This window comes from Phascolarctos cinereus, unplaced genomic scaffold, assembly GCF_003287225.1.
Source record: "Phascolarctos cinereus isolate Bilbo 61053 unplaced genomic scaffold, phaCin_HiC Scaffold_5;HRSCAF=322, whole genome shotgun sequence".
NCBI lineage: Eukaryota > Metazoa > Chordata > Mammalia > Diprotodontia > Phascolarctidae > Phascolarctos > Phascolarctos cinereus.
Window position 1 is genome coordinate 150,612,329 of NW_027555958.1, and position 21,522 is coordinate 150,633,850.

Genomic DNA, 21,522 nt, shown 5'->3' on the forward strand with positions numbered 1-21,522 from the left:
TCAGTCATGACATGGAGTTCCCTGGTGCATTTTGGGAGTAGCGCCTCACTCGTTTAGCCTCTTCTCCCAGGTAACCTGAATATGTATATATGGTATCCACTAGCATATAAGATTTTTTAAAAATGAAGCCGTAAATCTTTGAAAGAATTGTCCAGTTCTCCAGAGTCACGTACAGTCCTAAATATGTGACTGCATTGTGCCTTAGAGTGTTGGACTTGAAGTCTAGAAAACTGAGATTTGAATCTTGTTTCTGACAGTAACTAGTTATGTGGCCCTAGGCAAATCCTTTTGCCTCTCTGAGGAAGGAAGGAAATAATCATTTATTGAGAGCCTACTATGTACCTGGTACTATTCCAAGTGCTTAACAAACAGTACCTCACTTAGTCTTCACAACAACCCTGTGAGAAATATACTGTTATTTCCCCCTTTTATAGTTGGGAAAACTGAGGCAACAGGTTAAGTGATTTGCCCAGGGTCACACAGCTAGTGTCTGAGGCTGGATTTGAACTCAGTCTTCCTGACTCCAGTCCCAGTGCTCTACCCGCTTGCATTACCCATGGGATCCTGTTCTAATCAATGGTGGAAGGAACCTCAAGTGGCCCTCTGGTCCAACCTGTACCCATTTACTTTTCTTCACTTAGCCATTCTCTTTCCTTATGATAAAATTCCAATGACAACATTTCAGGCCATGAAGGTATAGCAAATACGAAGAGGGTCTTTGCCACAGAGTGGGTTGTTTCTGGTTTAAGTGGTATTTTATGGTGCCTTCAGTATTGGGAGAAGACTCCAGAGCAATAGTTTTGGTATAGGTAAAAAATAAACAAACATTTCAGTGACACTATTAACTTAAATTTTACAGGCAGATAAAATTCATATATGTTTCTATATATTTTTTTCTGCCATCAGAATTAATTTCACATATTTTCATAGTTGGCTTCTTTGTTAGGATATAGTCAATTTGAGGTTTCCATGTTTTTGAAGGGAAGGAAGTATGTCAGGATTTGATTGACACAATACATGTACTGTGTGAAGCAAAGTTTACATAGTGATACACAGAACCTGTCTAATCCTTGTACATGTTTTCTTTGGATAGATGATGGAAAAATAAATCCACTAGCCCTTGTACTTTATTTCTTGAAAATAATTGGTGTAGGGTATTGTCTTCTATAGGCAGAGACCATGGAAATTCATTCCCCTGACAACAGAAGCTTTGTGATTTGTTTCCAGCCTTTTCTTGGCACAGTCCAGTCACTCCAGGGCAGAGATTTCATGGAATTTAGAACATGGCATGATATGTGCTTCCTTTGTTAAATGAGCATTTATCCACGAGGAAGGTGGTATATGTGAAATCAAGTGTTAAAATTGTTTTGGTTTCATGCTCTCTGCTTTTATTTTTTCATCCTTTTGTTTTCTTGAATACTTCTCTTTTAAGACAGCTAGAACTATTTTCAGACCACTTTTCAAGGATCTACTCTGCTTTTTTAAGTGTGATTAAATACTGGTTTTTATCATGTTCTCAACTCAAATCCTTAGGACATGGAGGTGACCCTGAGCTCCTCAAAGACTATGTGTGGGGAAGGAAGTCTCTTGGAGGTTCTATCAAGCTGTAAAGGCTTTGAAAGTGGGCCTGATGATATATATTTGCTGAGGAACTAGCATGATAATTTATTGATCACAAAAAACTGTTAAATACCATCAACTAAAAATGAAGTGGGATTTAGGTCTGCATATATGGAAAGAGTTGGATTCTTGAAAAATTGGATTTTGTCAACAACTAAATGTGATTGAAAAAGGATGTTTAGTTATTAGTCTGTCTCAAAGCAATACGTGTAAGCCTTTTAGTAAAAGCATTGAATCCTTTTCAGCATCAAAAATATTATAAGATTTAAGCAGAGAAGTTAGGGAAATCATTCACATTTCATTTTCGCTATTTGTTACCTTATTTTACATCATTGATTATTCAATTGTCTACTACATTTAACCTAGACGAATCAGGGATTGATTATTGGTTCTGTGTGACACTCAATATCTTTGCCCTTCTTCCCCTAATGTTACCTTCATTTTGATTTTATTCTTTGTTCATTATCCCTTTTTCAAAAGGTTAAGTAGAAAATGTGGGATGCAAACCTGTTTTTTCCCCCACTCAATAGTATTTTATTTTTTTCAATTACATGTAAAGATGGGTTTCAACATTCACTTTTATAAGATTTTGAGTTCCAAATTTTTTTCTCCCTTCCTCCCTTCTCCCCTCCCTAAGATGGCAAGCAATCTGATATAGGCTATACATGTACAATCATATTAAACATATTTCCACATTAGTCATGTTGTAAAAGAGGAATCAGAACAAAAGGGGGAAAACCATAAGAAAGAAAAAACAAAAAAACGACAAAAAAGAGGAAATAGTATGCTTAATTCTGCATTCAGACTCCATAGTTCTTTCTCCAGATGTAGTTAGCATTTTCCATCATGAGTCTTTTGGAATTGTCTTAGATCCTTGTATTGCTGAGAAGAGCTAAGTCTATCCAAGTTGGTCATCACACAGTATTGTTGTTACTGTATTCAGTGTTCTCCTGGTTCTGCTCATTTCACTTAGCATCAGCTCACGTAAGTCTAGATTTTTCTAAAATCTGCTGCTCATCATTTCTTATAGCACAACAGTATTCTATTACTTTCATATACCACAATTTGTTCAGCCATTCTCCAATTGATGGGCATCCCTTCAATTTCCAATTATTTGCCACCACAAAGAGCTGCTATAAATATTTTTGTACATGTGGGTCCTTTCCCTGTTTTTATGATCTCTTTGGGATACAGATATAGTAATAGTATTGCTGGATCAAAGGGTATGCACAGTTTTATAGTCCTTTGGGTATAATTGCAAACCTGTTTTATAAGCTCTCTTTGTGGCTTTGATAAAAGGTTTGGAGGTTGAGGTGTTTAAAATGATATTTGGTAGTTTTCTTTTTATTTGAATTAAATTTCAACAAACATTTCTTACGTGTCTATTTTGTGCAAAGCACTGTATTAGGTGCTGGCGATACAAACATAAAAATGAAACTACCTTTACACTCAAAGAACTTACGTTCTACTGGGTGGCAATATCAATTACAAAGTAAATAACCAGAAAGTATGTGCAAAGTAATACAAAGAACTTTTCAAGAAGGAGAGAATGCTAATAATTAGCGGGGTGGGGGGGGCGAGAGAGAGAGAGAGAGAGAGAGAGAGAGAGAGAGAGAGAGAGAGAGAAAAGAAAGTCTCTGTGTAGGAGGAGGTAGCATGTGATCTATGCTTTGAAGAATTTTATAAGCTAGAAGGACCATAGAGTATATGCCAGACATGTGGGAGAGGACGTAAAAGATAAAATACTGGTTATTCGAATTAAATAACTTATAGAGAAGTAGCACCCAGACAGCAGAGTGCTTTAAATGCCAGGCTGAGGATGTTTTATTTTATCCTAGAGATAATAGGGAACCATTGAAAATTTTTGAGTAGGTGAGTGACATGGTCAAATTTGTGTTTTAAGAAAATGAATTTGTCAGCTATGCAAAGGATGGATTGGAAATTGGATACAGGGTGACAAACTGGGAAGCTATTACAACAGTCCAGTCAGGAAGTGATGAAGGCCTGAGGGTAGAGACTGATTGAGAATAAGATAGGGTTCTGATGCATTGTGGAAGTAGGATTGACAAGGAGACAATTGACTGAATATGGGCACTGAAGAAGAGGGAAGAAACAATTATGACTCCAAGGTCATACATCTGAGTAAGTGAGCACCCTTAACAGAAACTGGACAGTTTAGAAGAAGGATGGGTTTTAGTGGAAATATAATGAGTTCCATTTCAGAGATGTTGAGTTTGATATGCCTCCCAGATATTCAGATGGAGATGTCCAGTAGGCAGTTGGTAATATGGGATTACAGTCTAGGAGACTGTTGGATACATAGAGGAGGCATCTATACAGCAATAATAATTGAGCTCTTGGGATCTCATGAGATCACCAAGGTAAAGATTAATGTATGGATAGAAAGAGAGAGAGTCTAGAATAGATTCTTGGACATTTTTTCCCTTTCCATCACTCTGAATGATCCAGTCCTGACTCAATGGATAGAGTACTGGGCTTGGAATCAAGAAGACTATAATTCAGATTTGGCCTCAGATACTAGCTGTGTAACCCTGGGCAAGTCACTTAACCTCTGTTTGTTTTAATCACTAGTGAAGGAAATGGCAAACCATTCCAGTATCTTTGCCAGGAAAATCCCATGGACAGGATGGTTCATGGGGTCACAGAATCTGACATGACCAAACAGCTTAACAACAACAGAGGACTCATAGAAAGCTAGACCTGAAAAGGGCCTTAGAAATCTACTAGTCCAAGGGTTCTTAACCTTTTTTTTGGTTATAGACCCCTTTGGCAGTCTGAGGAAGCCAACAGGGCTCCTTCTTAGAATAATGTTTTCAAGTGCACAAGATAAAATTCATAGGATTACAAAGGAAATTAATTATATTGAAATAGAGATATCAGAATATCTTTAAAAAAAAAAGGTCACAGACTATCCACTGAATCAACCAACTACAAAGCATTCATTTGGCAATTACTGTATGCCTAAACATATGCTAAACAATCTATACACAGATAAGGAAGTGCATTTAACAGATGAGGATACCGAGGTCTAGAGAAGTGAAATGCCATACCGAAGGTCACACAGCTAGTAGTGGTATACCTAGGACTCAGACTCAGTTCTCCAGACTGCTATTGGAGTGTTCTTTATACTATACTGCATGCTTTCCCTCTACAACCCCAGATAATGAATACTCAGTCAGCTAGGAGAAGTAGCAGCTAGAGTGTTGGACTCGGACTCAGGGAAACCTTAGTTCAAACGTAGCCTCAGACACAGTTAAGTAGCTACGTGACTCTAGGTAAGTCAGTTTGCCTCTGTAAGGTTCAGTTTCCTCTTCTGTAAAATGAGGTTAATAACAGTATCTACTCAGCAAGGTTGTTGTGAGGATCAAATGAGATAACATGTAAAGCATTTGTAAACCTTAAAGTGTTATATAAATGTTGCTTTATTATTATTATTATTATTATATTTATAGTATCCAGTATAAATGTAGTGTACTATATTTATAGTATCCATTCCCACACAGGTGAGGTAAAAGAGGGGTAGCTCTGTGTGATGTATGTATTGCTTATCCACAGGGATTTGTTGGTTGAGAGAATGTTGAATGGGATGTTCTGTAGCTGCTACAAGGGACTTATCTCAGCTGGCTGTAAAGAAACTTCAAGAGAGCATCATGAGGGAGACACTTGAGAGAAAGGTATAAACTTTTGGAATGGCCATTGGAAGCCCCAGAATGGCAGACATGTATAGGATGCTGGCCCCATCATGTCTCTTGACCTTTAGCACTTGCAGCTCTAGAGACTGCCAATAATGGTCTTCTCTTGGGTGAGATTGTTTTTTTCCCCTGAGATCTTATCTTATTCCCAGTTCAGGAGTCCATTTAGTCTTATGTGTGCTTTGCTATATTCTAATCTGAAGAATTCCAATTTCTATTTTCTGTTTGGTTGGGATAAACAGGTTTACCTGTTATTTGCTCTTCATGATGGCCTTTTGGGTAACTAGCATTTGCTGAGGAAAAAGCTAAGGTGGTAAGGGCAAGCTAAGGATTACGCTCCCCTTTGAGAGGGATTAGGGAAGTGGCTTTCATTATGAACCCAGATTCGTATCCCTAGACCAGAGATATCTGAGGGAAGGCAGAGAGATACAATTCTAACCTGATAATCCTCTTGGAGATCAGTGGAGAGATTGCCCAGCCTCTTTGGTCCTAGATCCCACCTGCCTTTCTCCCCCAGGTAGGCTCCTGGCCTACCAGCCCAACCCTTTTTCTACTCATCACAGAGACAGACCAGTCCTCAGATCATATCTGATCTTACCATCTCCATGTATTTAGACACCACACCATATATACCCTCTGCAAGACTGTAACTAATCTGCACTCATTATCTGGTTTGTATGCTTAACTTGTGGGGAGCTATAATGTAGTCTAATCTTTATTCTCAAAAAGGACAGTGAATCCTTGAGAAAACCCTGCTAATGAAACTTCAGAAAAACTTATGATCATACTTGGAATGAAGAACACTGTGTTAAAGGAACTGTTTACATTCCAGAGGTCAATTGCTTCTCTGAAAGCATTAATAACGATAGTACCTTAGTGGAGATTTGGCAGGTCTGTGTTGGCTCCTGACTGCTAATTTCCTCTCAAGGAAGTTTAAAGATATTGAGAGTCTTTAGAAATATGTCAGTACCACTTTAAAAAAAAAGTCTCTGCCACAGAAAGAATCCCTCTGTGAGAGCATTTCACCAGGAGTTGTCTAGGGGATAGATAAAAGGGGAAATTTGTTTTGTGGCCTGCAGTTAACAGTGTTTGTTTTCATTTTTCTAATATGTGTATAAACACTAATGAACAGGAAATGGATTCTTTCAGGGAAAGCAAGTAAAAAGTAAACTTTCTTTTCTCTCAGGAATTTTTCTTCTCGGCTTGACTAATCTATTCTAACAGTGATAGTGAAAAACAAAAGTTTTTCCATCACTTTATTTTCCTGAAAATAAATCTAGTTATTTTTGCATAGGTTTCTTTTCTCCTCATCTTTCCCTTTAGATCCAGCTAGGTGTTTAGTGATGAGTAATTTATGCAAAAATATATGGGTAGCAGTCAAAGGACAAAGGCATTTCTAGGACAATTATGATATATCTCTTCTCCACCTCCTTCTTCCACCATTTCTACTGCTACCATCCTAGTCCAGGCCTTCAATCACTTCTTGCCTAGATTATTACATTCACCTACGAAGTGGTCTCCTTTTCTCTAGTTTCTGACCCCTCCAATCTATGCTTCTTACCACTTCCTGGGTTATCTTCTTAAACTACAAATCTTAAACATAAAAACATGGCATATAATTAGAGAATTTTTGAAAAAACATCTTCAATGGTTTCCTGTTGTCTACTGAATAAAATCCAGTCTCTATCTTGGCTTTCAAGTATAGAAGGGATTACAAAACTTTCTGTAGGAAGAGGCACGCATGATTCTTTCCCCCTCATTTTTTCTAGATATTTCAGGAAGCAGTTCCAGGTAATTTGAATTGTTACACCACTCTCTTAGTAGATACTCCTGAAGAGGTGATGTGAACAAACTAATAAATGAACAAATGAATGGAAATTAACTACTTCTTATATATTATGTTATTAATTATATGTTATATATCATTAATTAATTACTTATTATATGCCTAGCACTGGACTAAGATCTAGGATTATAAATTCAAAAGCAGGATGGTCTCTGCCCTCACATAAGTTATATTTTAGTAGTGGGAAACAACCTATGTAAGGGAGTGATGACCGGGGAAGAGTGTTTTGGTTTGGGATATCACAGAGATGGTAAATAAGAGCATAGGACAGAAGAAGTATGGATATGTCCTTTTCAGAAACAATGATACTATTGATGTGATTACAGTTCTTGGAGTAAGTAGGGAGGGGAAGGGAACAAGCATTTTTACGAATTACTACCTGTCAGCTAGGTGGCACAGTAGATAATGCTCAAGGCCTGGAGTCAGGAAGACTCATCTCCCTGAGTTCATATCTGGCCTCAGACATTTACCCTGGGCAAGTCACATGACCCTGTTTGCCTCAGTTTCCTCATCTGTAAAAATGAGCTGGAAAAGTAAATGGCAAACCACTCCAGTATCTTTGTCAAGAAAACCCCAAATGAGGTCATGAAGAATTGGACAAAACTGAATAACAACAACACCTGTCAGGTATTGTATTAAAAACTTTACAAATGTTACCTCATTTGATCCTTACAGCAATCTTGGGGGGTAGGTGCTATTATTATCCCCATTTTGCAGTGGAGGAAACCAAGGCAGACAGAGGTTTAATGATTTGCTAAGAGTCGCACAATTAGTAAGGGAGAAGTGGGATCTGACTGCAGCTCCAGAGCTCTATTTACAGCTAGAAAGAAGTAAAAAGGCTATGTACATGACAACAGGCCAAAGGCAAGGAGTTGGCTAGAAAATTATGAAGAATAGCCTGGGGACTGGAGCAGGTTAGATGTAACAGTGACAACAACAACAGCAACAATAGCAACTAGCATTTGTATAGAATTCAGGATCTGCAAAACACATGTTACCTCATTTGATTCTCACAATGACCTTGGGAGATAAGGTACTACTGTTATCCCCATTTTTCCAATGAAGAAACTGAATTAAAGAGGGGTTAAATGATTTACCTAGGGTTATGCAGCTAGTAAATGTCTGCGGCAATATTTGAACTTCGATCTTCTTCCTTCCAATCTACCTACTGTACCACCTAGCACTAGCTGACATCTCCTGCCCAAATCAGGACAGTACAGCTTAGAACAGTGCTGAGTGTAGGCAGAAATTTCATCAGCTTCTGAATGAACCTCTCTGAACTCCACTAGACTAATTCTCAAATAACATCAATACAGTTTATCACCTCTCTGCCCATATTGGAAGACTTTCCAGTTTATTAGGATGTGAAAGAGTCTGCCTTCTGGTAAGGAACTGTGTATGCTCAAGGGCATAGCCTTTGAGAAATGAGGGCCATTGCCACACCACAAGAAGACATCAAAATAGGACTTTTGTGGAGGACTTCACATAGAGTGGGTATTAAATAATTATGTGGTTAACCATTGAAATGATGATGCCTTTGACTTTCTTCACTTTGGTATGCTATTTCAAAACACTGCCATTGCTTCTTTAACATTTTAGGTTTCAAACTATAGATCAAAATCTTTCTGATGCACAGAGCTTTTATTGCTGCATTAACAGAAATATATGAACCAGAAACCCAACCTGTCAGAGAATAATAATCACCTGGACCCCGTGTTATTTGGGATGATTAAATATCTGCCTGTTGCTGAAGTGTTTGTTGCTGTAGTAACCGAGCTGGGAGATTTTTCCCAGAATGTAATTAGAAATATGGAACCCGAAGCTTTGTCTTGGACTGATGCTACAACCATCTATCATTTTTGTTTTTCTTCATTCCATGTTTGCTGACTGCCATGACACTAAACAATCCAGTTTGGTCAATGTGAAATCATTATTTTCAGTGTTAGCTATGATCTGTCTAAACTGTGCATAGTGCATTCAAATTTGTTAACCGATCCCATCATGCTGCATGCCATACTTAATTCAAAGTATTAAGATTTTTGGAAGAACTTGAATGAAGTGTTTGGTGGACTTTTGAAACTAGAAATGGTTATGGATCATACAAACATGTGAAAAGCAGAGACCTTTTCTCTTCATCAATATCATTGCACTAGTTGAATTGTTCATGTCAGACCAGCCAGGCATTGTTCTGAATGGGTTGTTTTACTGGCTGGCCTGATGCTGATTGACAGAGTGTACAGGAATGCTGGAGGTTGCTAAACTTGGCCTCCATTTCCTCCCTACTTTAACAAGATGAAAGTTCCTAAGCAGCAAATACCTGCTGTTATAACGGCAGATATTATCAAATCTTGAGAATGGTGATTATTGTTTTCTTATTCCTTTGTTTATGTATGACTCTTTATGTCTAATTCATGTTACCCGTTTTGACCTTATCCTGGTATACAGTGTGAAATGTTCATACATACCTAGCTTCCGCCATACTATTTTCCAGTTTTCTTGGCAGTTTTTGTCAAATAGTGAGTTCTTATCCCAGAAGCTGTAGTCTTTGGGTTCATCAAACAGTAGATTACTATGGTCATTTACTACTGTGTCTTGTGTACCTAATCTGTTCCACTGATCCACCACTCTATTTCTTAGCCAGTACCAAATAGTTTTGATGATTTCCACTTTATAACATAGTTTCAGATTTGGTATTTCTAAGCCATCTTCCTTTGCATTTTTTCCCACTAATTTCCTTGATATTCTTGACTTTTTGTTCTTCTAGATGAATTTTATTATTTTTTTCTACCTCTATAAAATAATTTTTGGTAGTTTGGTATGGCACCGAATAAGTAAATTAATATAGGTAGAATTATCATTTTTATTGTATTGGCTTGGCCTACCCAGGAGCAATTAACATTTTTCCAGTTGCTTAGATCTGACTTTATTTGTGTGAAAAGTGTTTTGTAATTGTGTTCACATAGTTCCTGGGTTTGTCTTGGCAGGTAGACTCCCAAGTATTTTGTATTGTCTAAAGTTATTTTAAATGGAATTTCTCTTTCTATTTCTTGCTGCTGGGTCCTTACTCCTTTGTAAGTAAAAGTAGGCAGGACCTTCACCTATGACCTGGTTGTCCCCCAAATGCCTCAGTGGGGTTATATTCGTGGATTTTTCTAAGGTGTTACTTCTCCACTGACCATAAGTATTTGGTTTATGTGTACACTCCAAGTTAAGGCTGAAAAAAAAAAGTTAAGGCGAAGAAGGCATGGTCTTCATGATCTTGTCCCATATACTTAGCTGAAAGCTTCTTTAGTGGTTGGAAGTTGAGTACAAACTCCCATTTTGGGGAGGATTGCGGAAGAATTCCAATGCATCCATTTAAGTCCCAGAGGCTGTGAGAATCACTTAGAATCCTCTTCTTCACTAAGCCACATCAGGGACCTTGGAATCTCATAGCTCCAACCATGAAGTTTTGGTGAGAACCCAGAGGTTGTGGGCTGGAGTAAAGATGTTACTCCTATTCCAGGGAGACTTTGAGTGTAAACCCACTAGGTTTGTTAAATGCCTCATCTTTATTGATACACCCCATTCAAACCAGTGTTTAGGAAGGAAGTTTTGTAATAAAACACACACACACACACACACACACTCTTACTCATTCACACCATACTGAGAAACACTGTAGGAAATAAAGAAGCCTGGGTAATTTTTCTAGACCCATTCAGGCAATTTTTGAACATTTCTGCATTTCTTGTTTTGGGTCCTCCTTTTGTATGTAACCACTAGGTGGTGCTGGGAGAGTATGTAACCAACTGCTTTGTCCACTAAAGTTGTCAATGTGGAGGATGGCTGTCAATCATCCATTGGCTTCACCCCCAATGTTACATCTCATCCCTCATCTGGTGTTATGCCAATCAATCTCTCCCCTTCCATCTTTACCTACTGGTTCTTCTGCTTCTAATCTTCAATGTAGCCATCACTCTAAGGCCTTGAACCAAGCCCTAATGATTTAGCAAGCAGTTTAATTAGATTAGGCAAAAGAGTAATAAAATTTAAACTACAGATACTGTATCAGAAATAATAGTCATCTCGGTTTTCCTCACTCCCTATAGGGAAGAATCTCACTATCGCTGGCTTCAGCTGAACTCAGAAACAACATTCAACAAACAATATTCAGATGCTTGAGGTAAAAATCTGTAGGACCATCATAGGCTCTGAGATTCTTAATCCTAACTCTTGCTTGTACTAGTGGTTTGGATCCCTGGAGGATGGCTGCATCTTGCCCTCAGAATTCTAGGGGGTAATAGACTGAGGACTTGGGGCTATACTTTTCAGGTTATCAACTCAAGCTTTCATTCCAGCATGCTCTTCCCAATATCAGTTGGGTTACTGACCCAATATCATTTGCCAATGTCAGTTAACATCTGTGAATATTTATCAATATCTATTAATATCTAGTATCATTTAATGAGTTAATATCTTCTTGATGTCATCAATAAGCAGCTCACCTCAATTAGCTTTTACAAAGAGATATTTACTGAGAAAATATAGCAAGTATCCATCTTTAGAGAGAACTGATGGAAGTTGAAATGAAGATTGAAACACACTTTTTCTTTGCTTTATCTTTTTGTTTTTGGTCTGTTTTCTTTCACAACATGACTAATGTGGAAATATGTTTTGCATGACTGCACATGTATAACCTATATCAAATTGTATTGCCTTCTCAATGAGGGGAGGAAGTGACGGAGAGAGGGAATTTAAAACTTTAATTTTTAAAGAACTAAGTGTTAAAGATTGTTTTTACATGTAATTTGGAGGAAAATAAAAATATTAATTCATAACAAGATAAAAAAATTAAAAATTAAAAAAATGAAATATAGCAAGAACAAAAGCATGAACACATTCCCTACCCCCAAACTACTGCCATTTTGGTCCCTGAGGAGAGTGGGCTCAAACTTAATGTGAATACTACAAATGTTCCTGATGCCAAGTTCACTTCTGAATGAATCATAGTTGAAAGAGAAGTTGATCCTGTGCTTTCAGCACTCAGTATCTTAGTTACTAGATTCACTGCTGGGCTGGTTCCCTGGGCTGCATTGGCTCCTCACCTGGCTGGGCTGTGATGGGTAACTTCTGCCTTGGGCTCCCATCACTAGACCTTTGATGACTCTTCCAACCTTTCAAAGTTCACAAGGTTATTCTATCTCTAAAGCTTCCTCACCTAAGATCAGGAGAGAGGGAGGGACAGAAGAAACAGCAGGGCCTTATGGTCACAGGCCACATGGCAGCCTTAATGGAGAGATATGACAGCTAACATGGTCACCCTTCAGTCCATCTGGATGCTTATATCAGTTCTTCTTTCTCACTTAAAACCATTAAGGAGACAGAGAGACTGAATTTCTCCAATGGACCTTTTGCATGCAATGCTCATTTCCAGTTCAGCAGCCAGTTAAAATGCTTTTTATTATCACACGATAAGCAGACTGGAAAAAGTCATAGAAAATAAATCTGCACATGCCCTGAAGTAGAGAACAAGGCCCTCTATCATCTTCCATCACACATTTCTGGAACCAGGAACCCTAAGCTTCCTTGTAGGTTGGCACTGGGTTAAGCAGGCTTGAAGGCCCCTATTAGACAGTCCCCCATTACACTTTCGCCACTGTTTAAAAATGGGCCACCCTTGGCAAATTGGCTGCGGTATATTTTGAGCACCTTGTTTATATCCCCAATCAAGAACCATCCTTGCTATCCTTATAAAAAATTATTGCTTGCTTAGTAATTAAAGTTCTTTTTGGTGCTTCAAGTGGCCTTTCCCAATTCAAATGCAACAGAGGGAGAAAAGGCAAAGAGAATCAAGCATCTGCATTAGAAAAGAAATCCAATTCCTATAGATTTTCTCATTATCCCATAGAGACAGAATTCTCACTCCTCTCTAATTTCTTGTCCCTGTTGCCTCTGTGTGCCGCTAGCTCAGCTCATGGAGCCCTCCCTAAAGAGATTTAGGACGTAAGATTGAGCCCCCTTACTGGCAGGTGAAAACACAAACTATCCTGGGTGAAACCTCTTTTGTGATTCTCTCAGTTCATAGGGCCATCCTTACTTGGGTCTGGACAAGATTTCTAGATATTCCTTCTTACAACAAGGCACACTAAAATTTCTCCAGGGGTCCTGTATTCTAGAAGGTGAGCCCTTGGAGGTCCAGGCAAATTTCCTTTGGGTCCCTATACCACAGTTAAACCAAAATTTCTTCCTGTGGCTCCTTGCCACTACAATGTCAATCCTGATGGAATTTCAAACTGACTCAGCAATAGGATAAGCAAGTTCAGTATGAACAGAAAAAGAACAGGTCCAGGTTATCCCTCAATAAGTTTCAAAGCTCCTAAGAAAAGAAATTGAGCACTTGTGGTTGATTATTTGGGCTTTCTTTTTTTTTTTTGGTTAGGCAACGGGGTTAAGTGACTTGTCCAAGGTCACACAGCTAGTAAGTGTTATGTGTCTGAGGCCGCATTTGAACTCAGGTCCTCCTGAATCCAGGGCCGGTGCTCTATCCACTGCGCCACCTAGCTGCCCCTATTTGGGGTTTCTAACCATATCCTATGGACCTACAGACCATAGGGACCTCATAGTAAAGCAAGCATTTTAAAATTTTTTAAATTTTTAAAAATCTGTTTAAAAGCTAAAGAAAAAAAGGTCATTTCTGAGCTAGACATCAGTATTTGGGGAGGTAAAATCCATACTTCTCTATCAGTTTTAATATCAGTATTTGTAAAGGGTTCAGTATAGCAGATATCAGTACTTAAACTGTACAAAAGTTATCTCAAAAGGAATTGGTCTGATATGCATAAGAAATGCAATGGAAGAATACACTGTACAATTATAACCTAAAACACAGAGAGGCAAAAAAAATCCAATTTTCTCTAGTGGATCCCTTAAACTAGAGAATTCAATAGAGTCCTAGCTACAGAATCTCTACAATGGGTTCCTAAAAATTAGAAAGGCCTGATGTTTTTCCCAGTTTAGTCCCCACATGTAACATTAATAGACTTTCCTAGTACACTGATAGAAAGGTACTAGACTTCACACAGTTGCACTATCTGAATGACAAAATTCTCACGCCTCTCTAATTCTTGTCCCTGTTGCCTCTCTGTACTGCTAGCTCAGCTCATTAGCTGGGGTGGGCAATACCAGCACTCTGTCTCATTCCCACTGACTTCTCTATTACAGGGAGAGCTAGCTTCTTTGCTGGGCATAGAGGTGGTCCAGGAAATGAAGAGAGACTACCCACTGCCATGCCTCTTTATATTTCCTTTTGAAAGTCTGGCACCCAGTAATGCCCATGCATCTGATAACGGTTGCCTGAGGAAATTAGTTCAGAACTCATGTACCTTCTGCTGACAAAGCCTTCTTTCTGGGACATGTAGTTGGGACAGGGCGGGTAGAGTGGAGAGGAAATACCCAAGCCTCTCAGCCAAAGGTCTGTTACATCTCTGCTTATGTCTTCCATGCACTGGGACTCAACTTCATCCTATGGAATTGTTGCTTAAGCAGAATGGTGTTGCATTTCTGAAAAATAACCCAGTGGCAATTTAGTGTAATGAATCTTTCATGCTACTGAATTGCAATTTGTAATGCTGAGACATCTCTCAGTCTTCCTAAATCTACTGTGGACCCTAAGGACAAGCCATCTTGGGAAGGAGAGTTAGATTACCATCATAATTAACAGATATATTTAGTTTGAAACTCATCAGAAAGCTGATTTAGAAGATATGTTTTGATTTTTACCCTTTCAACTCATCAAAAATTGTGATGTATACAAAGTTGCAAGGAAGGTATTTTGCTCTTTGAGATTAAAAGATTATTATGAAAAGATGATATTTAGTAAGGCTGCAGAGAAAACATTATAATTACCTTGGTCTTTTCCAGGATTGAGTAAATATTTACTTTTTGATATGTAGGCTCTTTCAGTATTTCCTTCTGTAACTATTAAGGTGCGTGGTGTTTTAATGGGCAGTGTCTGTGTCAAGAATCATGTTTTCTACTCCCAGGAATACACTATTCTTGGCTTTTAGTGAGCTGGGAGGATTCTGTGCCTCAGGTTACTTCTTTGTCAAGGCTCAGTCTTGGGTCCCCCCCTCCCCCCCCTCACCTCTCTCTCTCTCTCCCCCTCCCTCCCCCCCTTCTCTCTCTCTCTCCCCTCTCTCTCCCTCTCCTCTTTCCTTTGTGATCTTATTTGTTGTCCAGGCTTCCATTATCATCTCTGTGCAGATGTCTCTCAGATCTACATACTGAGCCCTAATTATTCTCTAGAACCCCATTCCCTCATTACCAGCTTGATATTTAGACATTTCCACTTGGCGACCCTGTCAGGTTCAACATGTTCATGAATGATATCATCTTTCCCCCCCCCCAAACCTCTTCTCCTCCACATTCACATTTCCTCATTGCTACTGAGGACACTTCCCAGCTACCTAAATCTGTAACTTTGGACTTATTCTAGATAAAGGGTTCTTAAATACTCCCTTATTTTGGTCATGAGCCCCTTCAGCAGTCTGGGGAAATCTATGGACTGCTTGTCAGAATAGTGTTTTGAAATAATTGAAGGGAATGCTAAATTTTAGGTGCAGACTAGTGAATATAAAGATATAATTTTTTTTCCATTGTAGTTCACAAACTGCTCCTGAAATCTATTTATAGATTGTCAAGGAGTCCATGAATCCCAAGTTAAGGATGCATATTTAAAACTCTTCCCATTCTCTCCTCTTGCCTCCTCTCTTATGTATAATTAGTTACCAAGTCCAGTCAATTCTACATATTTAACACCCCTCACATCAATCCCTTTTATCCACTTATTCCACCACCACCTGGTTCAGGGCTTATTGCCTTTTGCCTAAACTATGGTATTAACCTCCTAATTGATCACTCTTCTTTCATTCTCTTCCCTGTCTGATTCAACCTCCACATGGATGCCAAAATAATCTTCAGAAGACGCAGCTTCTATCATACTTCTCTTTTGCCTTATTGCCTTGAGGATAAAACACAAATTCTTCCTTTTGATATTTAAGACCTTCCACAATCAAGCACCATTTTTTTTCCAGTTTTGTTTTATATTATTCTCCTTCACATACTCTCAATTTTCCAGCCAAGCTGGGTTACCTACTAACTATTCTTCAAACTCAACATACTATCTTTCTCTACAAATTTTTACAAACCATCCCCTAAGCCTGGAATGGACTTCTTTCTTTCCTTTTCCCTCCCCATCTTCATGTTTTTTGATCTGTCTTCAAGGCTCTGTTCAGATACCATCTCCTCTCCAAAGCCTTCTGTGATTTCTCCATTTTAATAATTTAAATGTTCTGTGTGTACAATAGAGCTTAAGCTCCTTTTGTATTTTTGCCTTTGAATTGCTGATGTGTGGAACAGTATCCCTCATATAGAATGTACTTAATAAATGTTTGTTGAATTGGTTAGATGAAATTCTGAATACTGACCTTCATGTGTGGCCTCTCCCCCCAACACATTAATCTAGGAGCTTGTAGACTTGGCTTCCAGACTCAAAAGTAGGACTGATTCTGTCACGTTGTCACCCTTTTGCCAATTACCCTGTCTGTAACATCTATGAAGTATGTATGAATATTGAATTCTTATTATGAGGACAGACAAGAGAACATCATTGAAAGAGCTCACAGCTTTTCAGAGCTTTTTTTTTCCAACCTAGAGAGCTGCCTTATGTTGTGAGAAACATTAGATAAAGTTTGTTCCTTTGAGATTGTAAGAGGAATATACTATCAAAGAAGAAAGATGGAAATCACCTGCTGAGGATTTTGTGGATGTTTATGACGTGTAGTTTTGATTGAGTTTATGAGCTCTAGAAGTATGTCATCCCAAAAATTGTTCTTTAAAATAGATTTTTATTGCTCTTTTGTTTTTATATCGCCTAAATTTTTCTAAGTCCTTTCTTCTTTTCCCTCTCAAAAAGCCATCTTTAATAACAATAATTTTTTAAAAAAGAAAAAAAAGAGGAAGAAGTAAAAAAAATAGCAAAACTAATTAATATAGTGAAAAACTCCTCCACATAATATGTGGTATTCACCTATGGACCTCCTAACTCTGCAAATAGGTGGGAAGAGATATCCTTTCATATCTCTTCTTTGCAAGCAAACTTTTGTTCCTCGTGATTTGGCAACATTCATTTTCAGTTATTTTGTGGTTGTTCTTTCCATTTACAGAGTTGTCATTGTGCATATCGTTTTCTTGGCTTTGCTTACTTCCTTCTGCATCTGTTCATGTAAGTCTTTTCATGCTTCTCTGTATTCATCATATTCATTATTTCTTACAGCACGGTAATATTCCATTACATTCATGTATCACAATTTGTTTAGCCCTTCCCCAATCTCTGAGCACATACTTTATTTCCAGTGCTTTGCTACAGATATTTAGTTATGTTTGGACCTTTTTGTTGTTGTTGTTGCTGTTAACAACTTTTTGGGTTTTATTCCTAGCAGTGAATACTCTGGGTCAAAGGGTACGGGCATTTTAGCCATCTTTGTAATTCCAGTTTGCTTCCTGGTCTGCTGTACTAATTCACAGCTCCACCAATAATGCATTAATGTGCCTATCTTTCCATAACTCCTCCAACATTGATTACCCCTATCTTTTGCTATCTTTGCCATTTATTTGCCATTAGATTGCAAGCTCCTTGAGGGCAGGGCTGTGCTTTGTCTTTTTTTTTTAATCTCCAGTGCTTAGCACAGTACTAGGCACACAGTAAATGCTTAATAAATGGTTATTGATTGCTAATTTTAATTTTAAATATAATCCTGAGCTTCCCTCTTTATATTGGGAATGAGATCCTGTGGAAGACAGTATGATTTGGCAACCTGAAGTAATGGAAAGGAAACTAGATTTTTTTTTTAAGGCAATTGGGGTTAAGTGACTTGCCCAGGGGCACACAGCTAGTAAGTGTCAAGTGTTTGGTCTGAGGCCAGATTTGAACTCAGGTCCTCTTGACTTCAGGGCCAGTGCTCTATCCACTGTGCCACCTAGCTGCCTCCAGAACTAGATTAGAAGTCAGGAAATTCATGTTCTGGTCCCAGCTCTGTCCATGATCTTGGGCCTCTATTTTCTCATCTGTAAAATGAGGGAGACACACTAGAATAGGGGTTCTTAATTTTTTTGTGTAATGGACCAACCTACCTCTTTGGTAATCTGGTGAAGTCTATGAGGACTCCAGAATAATGTTTTTAACTGCATAAAAGAAAATAGACTTATAATTACATTGAAATATAGTTAACTATATATCTTTATCTATTTGTTTATCTACCTATCTATATCTTAAAAGCAAGTTCATTAACCCCAGAATAAGAACCCATGGACTAGATGACCTTTAGGGTTCATTCTAGCTCTAGCAATCCGTGACTTGGGGTTTTTCCATGTGAAATACAGGGCAAGGCCTCTAGTTTTCTCCTTTGTGATTTTTTTCTTGCTAAGGTAACCACAGGCTGGTTGAGAGCATGTTCATGAAGCATACCTTGGATTTGCTGGGCCGTGTGGGTTCACAAACAGATTTTGCTGCTCTGCTTATGTTAGCTATAGCAAGGGGAGTGAGCCCCCTTTTTGGCAGTAATGCCCCTCCGCAGTCTGGTGAGATGAACTGGTGATGTCCAGAAAATGTCTGCCTGAGTAAATTATGCATGTTCCCACCTGAAGTCTGGTATTTCTGCCCCTGGAGCTCAGCAGTGAGGGCTCTTTGTGCTGCTGTCCAAGTTTAATCAACAAACTAAACCAAATAAGAGACTTTGGGCATTTGGGAGAAAGAGGTCACAGTATCACTTGGAACATTGGAGACAAAAGCATATTTCTGCACTGAAAAGAAACTTTGATTTGCCTTTTTTGGTTAAGAATATAGCACAAGGGGATTAAGAAAATAAATGTCCTCTTATGGAGTAGCATTCAACTGCTTTGCAATTAAAATGATAATGAAGCATTTTAAAAAAGAAATTCTTTTTTACCAGCAGTGCAGGAGGCTCAGTGCACACCATTAAAAGGAATTATGTAAAGCAGCCTTTGAGTAGCAAGTTTTATTTTGAGGTTTAATATATTCTGGATTCTGCTGCAAAAATCGTCATCTGTGTGACAAGCCTGCTAACAGATGTCAATTTCGTTTTATAGCACATGCTTGCATTTAAGAATCAGAAAATGGGAACTATCCTTTTTAACCTCCTGTTTAGTATATGGTACAACTTGGTAACATCACACTCCAGAGGACTGCTGATTAATAACCTCCTATACCCTGTGGGCCAGTAACTTTTCCCCTGCCTTCATACCTGAAGGGCTGAGTATAAGGCTTATTTCACATTATTCTTTCAGCTCAAAGCGAGTCTTAGAAATAGGGAACAAATAACTGAAAATCGCTTTCTCCTATTGTTTTAAAACCAATAAAAGACAGGCATGCATTATATTGTTGGAAGGATAAATGAAATACAATTTAAAAAAAAAGAATCGCAATCTTATTTAGACACTAAAGATATATTAAAAACGTATGTGGTCTAGAAGGGTAAAAGGAAAATGACTAAATTTAGGGGAAAGGAGAATGTATAGCATAATGTTATGTCATATGACTAATTATATTACCCAGGATAGGAGAATATTCATTTTATTCATAGATATCATAGGGATCATAGCTCTCAAGCTGGAGGAGACTTCAGAGGCTACAGAGTCCAACCTTTTCTCTTTACAAATGAGGAAACTGAGGCCCATGGAGATTAAATGACTTGCCCAAGGTCATACAGGTAGTAAGAGGCAGAATTTGAACCCACATCCTCTGACTCTGAAGCCAGGGCTTACTCCACTTCACCACATTGGCCTGTTGAAGAGCCCCTTCATTTGCCTTTCCTCTGTTAAGGACAAGCAGGGAGTGAGAGAACAGTTTAAGTATTTGTTAATGGGACCTGCCTGCTTATTCTGTTGCCTTTGAATATCATGGAAAGGTGTTATCTTTGCATTCCATGTCATGATTCATTGACACAGTGTTGAGATGTTCCCATCAGATTTTTTTTTTCTTTTTAGGAGACAAGGGAACCATCTGTATGTATAGGATGAAGACTCGGTGGGGTTAGGTACTGGTGAGAAAGAAATATTTTGCTGTATTTAAGGAGAAAAAACCAGTTTTTGTTATTGTCAGAATCACCCCACTCTTCCCTAAGGAGCTTCATACTGGAGAGATAGCAAATGAACTCCCTGCTTGCTTTCTCATTTGGCCCACTTACACTAGTAACATGACTCTCCATTGCATTCTAAATGTAGATTTTTGCTGCTGTTGGGTTTTTTTTAAAAGAAACTCAATTCTTGAGATTTTATGGATGATTTTCAGGTACTCCAAAGTTGATAAGTATTATATTAGGAGTCTCAAAATGCTTGTTCCCAGGCTCCATAAAAAGATTCTACTAATCTCACCCACAACTAGAGCAAGGAATATTCATAATTTTGGCTAATTTGCATGTTGTTAGCAGTTGCAGTTAAGAGTTTTTCCACAGAGAGTTTGGGATGGTTCTTTTCTTAATTTTTTTTTTCATGTATGGACCTGATTTTTGCTGTGGTGCTATGAACCCTAATTGGACAGCAATATTAATTCCTGTTGAGTATTAGGGGTAGAGTGCTCTTGCAATGACTTTGACCTTAGTATTATTGTTGGAACAAAATGTTTATGTTAACTTTAGATGGAATATATATATGTGTATACATATATATGCATGTATATATATATATATATATATACACACATATACACATACACACACACACACACATACACACACGTACACACACACATTTGGAGACTGAGGCAATCAGGGTTAAGTGACTTGCCCAGGATCACATAGCTAGTAAGTGTCAAGTGTTTGAGGCTGGATTTGAACTGAGATCATCCTGACCCCAAGGTTACAGCTCTATCCTCTGTGCCACCTAGCTGCCCCTTAGATGGAATATTTTTAAAGCAGGTAGCCTAAGACACCCAGAATTGTGAAATTGGTAGGAACCTCAGACATTACCTAGGTCAACCCCTCCAGGTCATACATTAGGAAACAGAAGTCCAGAGAAGTGACATATTAGGTATTCAAATACCTTTTGGGTTGAATTGATTAATTACATGTTATTATTTAGATTGCAAATATTTAAGGGGCTTGTTGCCATTGGGTTATTATTTTTCCTTTTCATTTCATATACGGAGTTGCCCGCAGTAGCTGGGAGCTCTGATCAGCCATCATGGTAATTGTACTCAAAATCTTGGAGTTGGTCTGGAAGTTTACAGAATAGTAAGTTATTGTTCAGTCAGTTCAGTTGTGTCTGACTCTGTGATCTCTTTTTGGG

The 21,522-nt window shown here is 38.3% G+C and overlaps 1 protein-coding gene across 2 annotated transcripts in view; it reads left to right on the forward strand.

The window, feature by feature from the left end:
• The window catches only part of METTL24 (methyltransferase like 24), a 207,670-nt gene that overhangs the window by 94,956 nt on the left and 91,192 nt on the right, over positions 1 to 21,522 (forward strand). The window lies entirely within an intron of this gene.